Raw genomic sequence first — 13,063 nt, forward strand, 5'->3', positions numbered from 1 at the left:
GTGTAAATGTGTGTCAATGTGAATTATGTTCTTGTTTAATTTTTTTTATTATTTTTGCTCAGAGCACTTGGAGTCGCACAATACAAATTGTCTTTATTTATTGGTGACTTTGGTCCGGTCTGTATGTTTGTGCTATGCTATGGAATGGTGCGGCCTTGCATACAAATTTAATTTAAAATACACAAATAAACAAAATAAAAAGAAATAATTGTAACACTCTTCATATGAGTGTGTACTCTCTAGAGTACTGGGTGGGTGACTCATATTTTTAACAGCCATATTCATTAAAAACGATAAACAAATTTTTTTAAATGAAATAATTTTGTTTATCTTGTTGATTTTTTTAAATTTTTTATTTAATACACCTTTTTTGAGGGATTCTCACGCACGCACACGATGAAAAACACCCGCAAACGCACACGCTGATCAACCAAATTGATGGTTAAGAAATGAGAAATAAAATAACAAACATGATCATAAAACGGTGATGCCGACAAAGAGACAACCCCAATCAGCCAACTAGTCAGACACACAGTAACATCTTTTCAGTCTTCGGACACATACATACATTCAAGCATATGTAGTAAAAGGAACGAAGGACCGACAGACAGACAGATCAACATCATTTATATCGTGCAATTAAGTTAATGAGAAGGTCCCTAGATAACACTTAATTAGGGTGTAAAATCGTCGCCTTTAGTCAAATCATCTAAAGAGGTTTTCTTCTTAGCGCCACATCTACATAGTAAAATTGTTGTTGTGTGCAACACGAGATCTGTTGGATGTTGTGTATGTTGGCATGTCAATGATTTTTCGATATTCTACGATATTCACAGAATTTATAGATTTCATTATACATATTTCAGAAATAAGATCTTATTAAGGTTCCATTTATAACGATATATATAAAATAGCAAAGTTGGTGTATTGCAATCCGGGGGAAGAGAGGTGCTACCAGTACCTCTAGTCTGCCGGAACTATAAACTGGTGATGTCACTTCACTTCTCGGCTAGTCCTAGGTATGATTTGACATGAGGTACTAGGTATGACATAATCTGGTACTACGGGTGGACAGTTGCCCACTAGACTTGTCCTGGCTGGTCAGTTGGTTGAGGTACCTTTGGGATCCACATAGTGGCTATAGTTTAAACCCAAATTCGCGGGAAGCGATTGTTGATTTAAGGACTGATATACCCTATATAAAATGCGTTGGCTAATTCTCTATTCAAATGACACAGGTCTGTGTACAAAGCAGCATATGCTGGATTCCTGAACCCGATCGGTATTTATTACCGGTCGTGTAGTAGGGAGCCGGTATATGCTGGGGAATTGTCAGGTTAGCGTTCAGTAGTTGCCTGTCATTCCGTAGAAAGATCTTTCTGATCATGGGAATGGAACTGATGCAAAAATTGGTGAAAGATTGGGAAAGTCTCCATATATTGGAGACTAGTACTGATTTAGTAAGTTTTTCGGTACTGTTGTCATCTCAACAGGATATATTGATTCATGCTACGCAACTATTTGTCGGGGCAATTATTGGGTTCAGTTGACTTTGGAAATTCTTACATCCTTTGTTACAGATCTCTTCATAAGGAGGGATCCTGATTTATTATCTTGGGTATTTTGGGCTACCAAATACGTCTCTAGGTGCTGTTGTCAAACTAACAGAAGCCATTTCAGTAGTGTGGTTGGGCGACTTTAAGAGGTCCAGGAATGCACTGGGGTGAATCTTTAGATGATGAGATGTTTATAGGGACAGAGCATTCCTCATAATATCAATAGGGTGTTTTCACCTGATGTTGGGTACGCCCGTTCTATTGACTCTAAGTAGTGATTGCCTTTTCCTTTGTGGGTGTTAGATTGAGCTTGCTCATAACACCTATCCTTCCTAAGGATAGGTGTTAAGGCAAAAGATTAGATAGCTCGAGTACTTCAGCAAAGTGCTTGTACATGGACCGGCTTAGCCATTGCCACCTGATTTCTTCATATTGAAGGGGCGATAGTAGACTGTTCTCAAGGCTACCCAGTGGATGAAAAAGACCACCGTAAGATAGGCCAACACGGCAGGTACTCACGTAAAGCACTTCGACATTCATTTGTCATGTAAAATAGATCTACACAGCATTTGATGTAATCTTATCCCGATAAGACCTAGTGACTATCTGATCCGACATTAGATGTCAGATCATATCAGTTCAGTAATAGATCGTTACAGTAGTAGATCAGCAAAGTAGTAGATCAGTCTACTAGTATCAAACATTGATGCACTATAACTCAGTGAGTTTTTGACCGATCGGTAGGCATCGGTTTCAAAAGTTGGGTCACTTGAAATGAAAAGCTAGGTAAATTGTATTTGATTATGAACCATGTCCATTGTAGGGTTTAAGAACCCAAAAGGTTCTGTCAAAATAGAATTGATGTCTTACATTATGAGTCTGTGATAAAAAAGGATCAGCAGGATTGAAAGTGCATATATTTTATATGATTCGCGTAGCATCGGGTTTATTTGATGAAAAGTAAGATGTCCAATTAAATTTAATGTTCTATTTATTTGACTATACCGCGTCTCAAATTTGTAGCCTTGCGGTCGATATTTAATGAGCTGTATCCTTTGATACAACAGTTTTTTATATAGTTTTTGCAACTAAAACATGCGTTAATTTAGTCAAAATTTTCTTATAATTTTTCAAAGAAAATTAAAAATATTTAAGCTACCAAAAACATACACATTTGAGGAATTAGTAGTTTAGTGTAATTTTCTCTGTCCCTTTCTCTAATCTGATGTTTATAAAATTTAGTGCGGGTGGTCAAGCGGCACGGTTAAAAACAATAAAGAACTAACTTCGATGTTGATGATAGAGCAAGGAAATAAACGCTCACGCATCTTTTTTTATTTTCTTAATCAGCTTATAGTATGTTCATAGTACTACAAGCAGTCTGCTATATTAGTTGAGTAGATCAGCAGCAGCAACAGCCTCATCATCATCTTCTTAGCCCTGTAGTGACACACCTTAAATTGTAGTCAATGAGTGATGCATGCAACACGCAACATTACAGGCCAATTTATTGAGTGTAAAGCAAATCAAATGTGGATGGATGTGTTTGTTGTACGTTTGAATTTGTGTATTTGTGAATGTTGTTTGTTCACATTGCCTGGGTAAGAGTATACTATGACGCACCTCCTTAAGGGCTAATTTAAGGTGTTCTTAACGAGTTTGTTTTTGGTTGGGTGTCGCCGACAATTCGTTGCGTTTCATTTTGTGATTAAAAAGTACAAGAATATCATCACTGTGTAAATTTTAATGTGCAAAAAATATAAGAGCCAGTTAAAGTTAAAGTGCATTGAATTGAGGCTTAAAGGAATGAATTCACGAAAATTGTTAAAATGTAAAAAATCGATGCAAGGACCACATCCCATATAAGCTAAAACTTAAAAAACGTCTTCTCATCTATATTTTTCATCAAAATGCTTTAAAAATTAGAATGTATGTGTGTGGTAGGTTATTTAATCAAAATTCTCAATTTCCAAAAGACCAGAGCAAGGACAGGCCCACCTCTTAAAGCTTAAAAACGACGTTGAAACTACAATTTCCATCAGACTTTATCAAAAATTAGACCATAAAATAATATACAAAACTGCATAAAAAAAAATCGAGGCAAGGACACGCCCACCTCCCTTATAACATAAATTTCTGAAGAGTAGTCGTAGGACTATGAAACTGAATGTATGTTCAATAACAAATAATTGTTACAAATTATCATAAATTGTTTTTGTATTTCAATACAAATTTGAAATATTTTTGTGAAAATTAGTAACAATTAGTAACAACTTTTGGTTATTGAACAGATCCTTAGTATGGAAATATCTGTTAGTCTAATTAAGGAAAATTTTAAATTTAAAAAAATCGAGGCAAGGACACGCCCACCTCTCATATTAAACACGTAAATTTTCACTTAGAAAACCAAGCTTTGCAAAAAAAAAAGTGACTTATCATTCAGACTTTCTTTAATAATTTTTTACGAAAGAAAAAGCAATAAATTAGTTTACACTTCTGATGTCAAGAGTGTCTCATTTTCAGGTCCTTAAGCAATTTTTTTGGTCAATGAACGTTTGCTAGACTTGATATATTTCTATAATCAATGTCTGTGTATTGGGTTAAATAAGTAAGTAAGTATGTGTGGGTATAAAAATTTGTATTTAAAAGAAGAAGGTGTCTTAAATACTAAAAAACTGAGATAATTACATGTTAATTTTAGTCAGCCAGTCAGCCAGTCTTTCAGACAGTAGGTACATATGTATGTGTATGGTTAGTTGTTCTTGTCCTTTCCTTTTTTCTTTGGTTTTTATTCAGTTTTTTTCATTTCGATTAAAATTCATGTTGTTTTTGTAATAAATTTTGTTGTTTTGGTTTTAACTTGTTGTTGTATTTCGTGTGTTATTCTTAATTGTATGTGTTAATCCTTGACAGCGCTCCTTTTTTTCTGCTGTATATCTGGTTGAGGTAATTGAGTTGACTTAAGCTGTGGCGTCAGTGGCGGTATTCTTTAATTCTGTGTCTTGTTGCTGTTAGTGTGGCAATTGGTGGCTTAACCCGGTGTTCGAATATTGTACACATTTTGTTTGTTGCACAGATAATTAAAGGGAACAAACGTATGAGTAGTCGAAAAAAGTCTGTTTTCAATGTGTGGGGCATTTAATTTTTTAATTGTTTCGCACACATAAACATCTTTCCGATAAACTGAATTTTTTTTATTAGATTCTAGTTAACTTAAGTAGCATGCCGCAAGGTGAGTTATTTCTTTCACTTAAATTAAATTTGTTCTAAAAACACCGCTTGAAATGTCCTGAAGTATGTTTAGAAGACACTTTTATTGTGCCACATAGAGGTTTTCGGTACTTTGGTTAAATACATTTCTGTGATCTAACACTTTTTATTACCGTAAAATTACCAATTATGAAGTCATAAAATTTTTATTTATTTTTCAAACTCTGCCACAATGTTTGAAAACATTGTGACTTTGATGGATATTAAATAAAATTTGATTGATTAAGATCTTTTTTTTAGTTTCTTTGGGAAAGTAACCTTGGTTACTTGCAATTATGTGGGACATTTTATTTGTAGTTCCCGCTTAAAAGAGTTTAGCTGATATTTACGGTAGTATTTGGTATAAAAAACTAGATTGTAATCGGTATTAGCATCGGGAGAATCAAAAAACATGTACACGTACGTACATACGTTTGTGTACATTTTCTTTTGAAAACCAAATGTTGTGCTTAATAGAATTTTTGGGGTATTCAGAAATTAGTGCATTTGTGTTATTCATCCCACACGACGAATTTCATCGCTATAGTCGTATTTTTAAACCAGCAATGAGCGATGAAGTCGTTTTCTGAAGGGGAATTTATATGGGGAGTAGGGTCAATTATTGACCTATTCCCATAAATTTTGGTAGAGAGATTTTGGCTTATAGAAAGCTTATTTATGCCGAATTTCATCGCTATATTAGTATTTGTAAGCCGGTAATGAGTATTACTGTCATTTTCTGAAGGGGACCTTATATGGGGGTAGGGTCAGTTATTGACCGATCCTCACAAAATTTGGTAGAGAGATTTTGACGCATATAAAACTTATTTATGTCGAATTTCATCGCTATACTCGTTTTTTTAAATTGTTATGACTGTTAAAGCTGTTTTTCAAGGGACCACTTGTATAGGGGCTATGCGAAATCGTGGACCGATATTGCCCATTTGCAATAGCAAACAAACCTTACGAATATTTGTGGAAAATTTTAAGTCTCTAGCTCAGACAGACGGACATGGCTAGATCGTCTTAGAATTTAATAAGGACGCAGAATATATCGAGCCCTTTTCGCACAAAAGACGTAACCGACAAAAACTAAATTTTACAGGAGAGCATTTTTTTTAATTATCTTCGAAGTAGAACATAGCATTACTCCAAAACTCCGTTAATAAATATTATTACATCTAAAATATGGGATGCAGTTTGTTTCGATTTTATATTGACGCTATATCCGATTTTTTTTGTCGCTTACGTCTTTTTTGCCGAGACAAATTTTTATGATATAAACAATGTTGAGGCGGTTACGTCTAAATTCTCAGTCTAAAAAAATATTTTTTGGTGTATATCTTTATATAATTTGTATAAATCTGAAATTTAAGAGTGTAATAAATATTTTCTTATAAGATTTTAAGGTCATCTAGGGATGTCTGTATGTCAGCCTTTTTGTTGAAAACCGGATAGGTTCCGAACGTTATGAGCTAGAGTGATGAAATTCTCCAAAAATGCTTATTGATGACAAATATTGTTTTGTGTTAATAATGGGCAAAATCGGTTCTTGATTTCACTTAGCCCCCATACAAGTACCTCCCGGATTATAGTTAAAACATTAATAAATATGTTGTTTATGTAGCAATCGCTATAAAATTTTGCAGAAGTCGGTTATATATACCTGTAAATTATGTTGGGAAGTTTGACAAATGACAGGCAATATTTAACCCTAGCCTGCATATATAGACCCTGTAAGACAATGATTTTATGACCATAGCAGTCTTAAAAATATCAGTATAGCAACGAAATTTGATGTATGATGATGTTTAGGATGGTTTTCTATGCCCCTCATACAGAAAATAAGTTTACAGTTAATAAATCTTTCAAAAATTAAGAAAGTATCATGAAATTCTACAAAAAAAAATTGTTTTCAAAACTAATCACGCGTTTAAATTCTATAGACCTCGGTCCACAATTGACCTAATCCCTCATTAAAGGCCGTATTCTGAAAATCACCCTGATGTCTACATTAATATCCATACATGGTAGTACAATTCGCCTTATATCGAATAAATAAGTAAATTCTGGGACTATTGATTCATTAAGAGTCCATATACAGGTCCGCCTTCCGAAATCCCCAAATTTACAACCAAATATAAGAGTGGGTTAAATGGTAATAATATAAATGCAATGTAATTAGTAATTAGAATGAACTAAATTCATAAAAAGTTATAGAAAATTATAAATTTTAGCACATAAATTGCAATGGCATAGTGATAATTACATGAATTTATTAAAATTATACTCAGATATGTGGCATTTCATTCAGAAACAAATTTAATACTTTAATTTGTTCAAAATTTTTCTATAAATTTAATATATTTTAAAAGAAAATTTAGACGTAACCGACACTTTGCTGTTAAAAAATTCATAAACAGAAAATTAATGTGTACTTACGTCTTTTTTTTTTTTTTTTCTTGTAAAGTTGAAACCATTGGGTCTATAGCTACGAAATTTTTAGAGATGATGCTAATGGACCTAAATTATCGATTTCTATAAAAAAACGAAAATCGAAAATCAAGTCGCTTACGTCCATTTTGCAAAGAGGGCTCGATATATACTTTTGTAGATCTACGACCAATATTTCGATGTGTTACAAACGGAGTGACAAAATCTATATACCCCCATCTTATTTTGATGGTGGGTATACAAATGGTAGCCGCTGTGCTACAAGTTAACGTGGCCTATTTCGCTAAATTTTTCCAGAATGCAATTCTATAATTCAAAGTATATGTTCATAGGCAGAGTTGGCCAATATTTGCAAATTCTCTAATAATACAGAATTTTATATTTGGGACACAAGTATACAGTCGGAAGGACAAAAAGATGAATATGTTGAAAATTAGTGGGTGATATGAATTTTTTATTTCCATATTCGGAAATGAAAATAATTACAAAGTTTTTCCATCGTTGGCAGTGTTGCCAGGAGCTTCAGAAATAAAAGCCTAAATCGGAAATGTAAAAGGCCAGAAAAGGCTAAAAGGATTAAAAAAGACAATATTTTTATACCTTAAAAATCTGTTTCTGCCGGTCCACACTAGGAAACTATTTTTGGGAAGCTTTTGATTTTGCGTGAGAGAGAAAGAGAAAGAAATATCATTCATCTCTCTCGCGGTACGGAGTTTCTCGTTCTCGGAAACTCGTTTTATTTTGTCATTCTTCTCATTCGCACAAAAACAAATCAATGCAATTAACACGTAGTTTCTGAAACAAAAGTTTCTATGTGTGGACATTAAGGAAACTTTAAAAGATAATTAAAAAAAATTTTCTCAACTAAAGTTTCTGTGTGTGGACCGGCACTTTTTAAACAAGTGAAAAATTAAAGTCGGACATTCTTAACCATAAACAAATGATTTTGAACAATTTTCTGAGTCGATTTAGTCCAAAGTCCGGCTTACTAGCTGGGTGTCTTCGCGAATTTAATAAAATGCTTCTATTAATACCCTAAACCACTATAGTGAAGAGGATAAAAATTATTTGTCATTTACTGACCTTTTCTGTCCATGTTAAGCTTTTTCTCAAGATGCAGGTCACAGTGTTCAAGACAATTTTGAAATTTGGCGTCAGTGACAAATTTCAGTTAGATAAAGCCTGTGGGAAACGGTTAAAATCGGTCTACCTAACTCCCGTACAACTAAACACCACGAATAGTGCTTTTGTTAAATATGTATATCTTTATCTCGAAAGAAACCAGAACAAAGTTTTATAGTTTTTTATAAGCACTGATGATAATAGTTGGACCACCCACCCTGAGCCCTTATAAAAACTTCCTTTCGAAAATTACTCAAACACCCATTTCCTTATAAATACTAATATCACCATGAAATTCAGCATAAATATAATAGTCCCTATATATAGTAGTCTTGCAATAAATGGACAGTACAATTGCCAAAAACTAAAGAGTTTTTTCGGTTTTGTTCATAAGAATCAAAAATTAATTTATCTAAAACGGAAGCTCATCTGATCAGTTAAAGTAGACGGAAATCAGTTAAAAGTTGTAAAATATATTTCTTTCATAATATTTACTATAGCCGTAATCAAAATAAACAATACTTTTATTACAAAAACTTTTTAAATTTGAAAGTTTTTCTAAATATTCCTGAAATTTTAGCCATTTTAGGGCTAAATAAGAAAGCGAAAAGAAGTCTAGAAAAAGCCAGAAGCTAAAACATAAATTTTGAAGTAAAATGATAAATAAAGAGGCTAAATTTAACCTTAAAAAAGCTAACCTGGCAACACTGATCGTTGGCCTGTGTGATTACAGTTACCCTTTTTGACTAAATATTCCTAAAATTTCGCATACTGGTCGGAATTCAATTTTTATCGTTACTTTCAATATATGTATGTATGTGTATGCAGTTCATCATATTCACAATAGTACAACTAGTGGTACAAATTTGTGGAAAATGTTACAAATTTCCTAAGCAATATTGATCTATTAAATATTTCTCCCATGCACCTTTACTGATAAATAGAATGTCACATTATACAAATTCTCTTAAATAAAACAAACTAAGTATTTATATACATAGATAAATATTAAATACCAAACAATAAGAAAAGAATAGGAAAATAATATTCATACATTGTTATAAAAAATAACAACAAAAAAAGTAACATACCAAATGCAAATAAACAAGTAGAGAACAGACGGACGGACAAGAGGGCGGAAAAATAAACAAACTGAAATTGTCATGGGAAAAATTTTGAATACTCGTACTTGTTTATGTACTTACTGTTCACGGGTTCCACATAAAAATATCATTCATTCTTTCATTTATTTACCGTTGCTTGTAGAGTTTTTCTTTAGACATTTTCTATTGTGATCACTTTTCGATCTTAGTTCGTCTCGTCGTGCGACTCTTATTTGATTATTTTTAGTAGGAATTTACGAAATGGTCTATGCATTGTACATTCAGATGATGAACGGACAAACTTCTATGCGGAGTAAATATTGTTTAAGAATGTTGACGATGATGTTTGTTTTCATCAACAATGACACAAATTGTATTATAAAGTTAAATAGTTCATTAAATAACACCTTAAGAAAAGTAACAGAGCCTAGACGATCAAACCCGACCCTATCAGATTTATATCTATAAAGATCGTTTGTGGGCATATGTTCATTTTTATGGTAGTAATCACTATACCAGCATATGTATATGGTCAGATTTTGCACGAATGTAGAAATTTTGTTAAAGTAAAATTAAGTTAAGACGAGATTTGATTATTTATACCGATTGTTATAATGGGGCTATATTCAGTTAAATTATAAATTTCCGAAGATTTTGCCATAATGTAGGGGTTACAATTTTTAAGAATGATTGCAACATGACAATAACTACTAATATACAATTTAAAATAATTGTATAGCTCTGCAGACTTGAATACAAAACAATTGAAATGAAAGAAAAATACAAACAATAAAAGTATTTTCCAGCAAACAGCTATGATAATGTGATAATGAATGACTGAAAACAAAGCGTTGGTAAAATATCACCTAAAGATATAGACAAACTTGATCCATATATGAGCCCATCATACAGATGAAGAAATGCGTTTAAGTTTTCACTTCACTAGAATATGCATACTGCTGCTATAACATTAAATGTAGAATAGTAAGTAATTCAAATAAATACGCATCCATACTTCAGAGGTTTGAAAGTATTGTTTAGTTTTACGATGGAATATTTTTTCTCTCATAACCAGGCTTTCGTCGAAATTAGATCCAAATATCTTGCAAGCGATGATATTAGAGATTTTAAAATCCTCAGGAACATTGATTGACATGCGTAGAGGGCAGTGAAACGACGGAAAACTCATTCTGTTATTACCAGAACTTTGTCGTAATTATATCCAGTGTTGCCAACACTAGTCCACCACTTACCGTTAAATAATGTCACAAAAACCGTTAGAAAGTGTCAGTTTTAGGTTTTTGCGATAATTCCTGGAAAACGTCAAAATAAATACAAAATTTCAATGTGTACACATTTTATAAAAAATTAAGAATATCGACCATAGACTATGCTATAGACTAGTCTGAAGGCAATAAACTTGACTGTAGACTAGATTATATGCCAGACTACAGACCAGACATTTTGCTGAACTATAGTCGACACTATACTTTATATTAGACTATAGACAAGACTAAGACTAAACTAGAATATAGACTAGACCGTAGACTAGTCTATAGTCTAGTTTAGACTATGTCTAGATTACAGCTAGACTATATACTGGACTATAGACTAGACTATAGACTAGACTATAGACTAGACTACTAGACTAGACTATAGACTAGACTATAGACTAGACTATAGACTAGACTATAGACTAGACTATAGACTAGACTATAGACTAGACTATAGACTAGACTATAGACTATCTATAGACTAGACTATAGACTAGACTATAGACTAGACTATAGACTAGACTATAGACTAGACTATAGACTAGACTATAGACTAGACTATAGACTAGACTATAGACTAGACTATAGACTAGACTATAGACTAGACTATAGACTAGACTATAGACTAGACTATAGACTAGACTATAGACTAGACTATAGACTAGACTATAGACTAGACTATAGACTAGACTATAGACTAGACTATAGACTAGACTATAGACTAGACTATAGACTAGACTATAGACTAGACTATAGACTAGACTATAGACTAGACTATAGACTAGACTATAGACTAGACTATAGACTAGACTATAGACTAGACTATAGACTAGACTATAGACTAGACTATAGACTAGACTATAGACTAGACTATAGACTAGACTATAGACTAGACTATAGACTAGACTATAGACTAGACTATAGACTAGACTATAGACTAGACTATAGACTAGACTATAGACTAGACTATAGACTAGACTATAGACTAGACTATAGACTAGACTATAGACTAGACTATAGACTAGACTATAGACTAGACTATAGACTAGACTATAGACTAGACTATAGACTAGACTATAGACTAGACTATAGACTAGACTATAGACTAGACTATAGACTAGACTATAGACTAGACTATAGACTAGACTATAGACTAGACTATAGACTAGACTATAGACTAGACTATAGACTAGACTATAGACTAGACTATAGACTAGACTATAGACTAGACTATAGACTAGACTATAGACTAGACTATAGACTAGACTATAGACTAGACTATAGACTAGACTATAGACTAGACTATAGACTAGACTATAGACTAGACTATAGACTAGACTATAGACTAGACTATAGACTAGACTATAGACTAGACTATAGACTAGACTATAGACTAGACTATAGACTAGACTATATACTAGACTATAGACTAGACTATAGACTAGACTAGACTATAGACTAGACTAGACTATAGACTAGACTAGACTATAGACTAGACTAGACTATAGACTAGACAAGACTAGACTAGACAAGACTAGACTAGACTAGACTAGACTAGACTATAGACTAGACTATAGACTAGACTATAGACTAGACTATAGACTAGACTATAGACTAGACTATAGACTAGACTATAGACTAGACTATAGACTAGACTATAGACTAGAAACTAGAGAACTAGACTATAGACGAGACTATAGACTAGACTATAGACTAGACTATAGACTAGACTATAGACTAGACTATAGACTAGACTATAGACTAGACTATAGACTAGACTATAGACCTAGACTATAGACTAGGACTACTAGACTAGACTATAGAACTAGACCTATAGACTAGACTATAGACCTAAGACTATAGACTAGACTATAGACTAGACTATAGACTAGACTATAGACCTAGACTATAGACTAGACTATAGACTAGACTAGTAGACAGACTATAGACTTAGACTATAGACTAGACTGTAGAGTAGACTATAGAACTAGACTTAGACTATAGACTAGACTAGACTATAGACTAGAACTAGACTAGACTAGACTAGACTAGACCTATAGAACTAGAACCTAGACTATAGACTAGACTAGACTATACTAGACTAGACTATAGACTACTATAGACTAGACTAGGCTAGACTATAGACTAGACTATAGGACTAGACTATAGACTAGACTATAGACTAGACTAATAGACTAGACATAGGCTGACTATAGACTAGACTATAGACTAGACTATAGACTAGACTATAGACTAGACTATAGACTAGACTATAGACTAGACTATAGACTAGACTATAGACTAG

This window comes from Lucilia sericata, unplaced genomic scaffold (genome assembly GCF_015586225.1).
Source record: "Lucilia sericata isolate MDLA Ls3-8-SP2 unplaced genomic scaffold, ASM1558622v1 Contig000000F_arrow, whole genome shotgun sequence".
NCBI lineage: Eukaryota > Metazoa > Arthropoda > Insecta > Diptera > Calliphoridae > Lucilia > Lucilia sericata.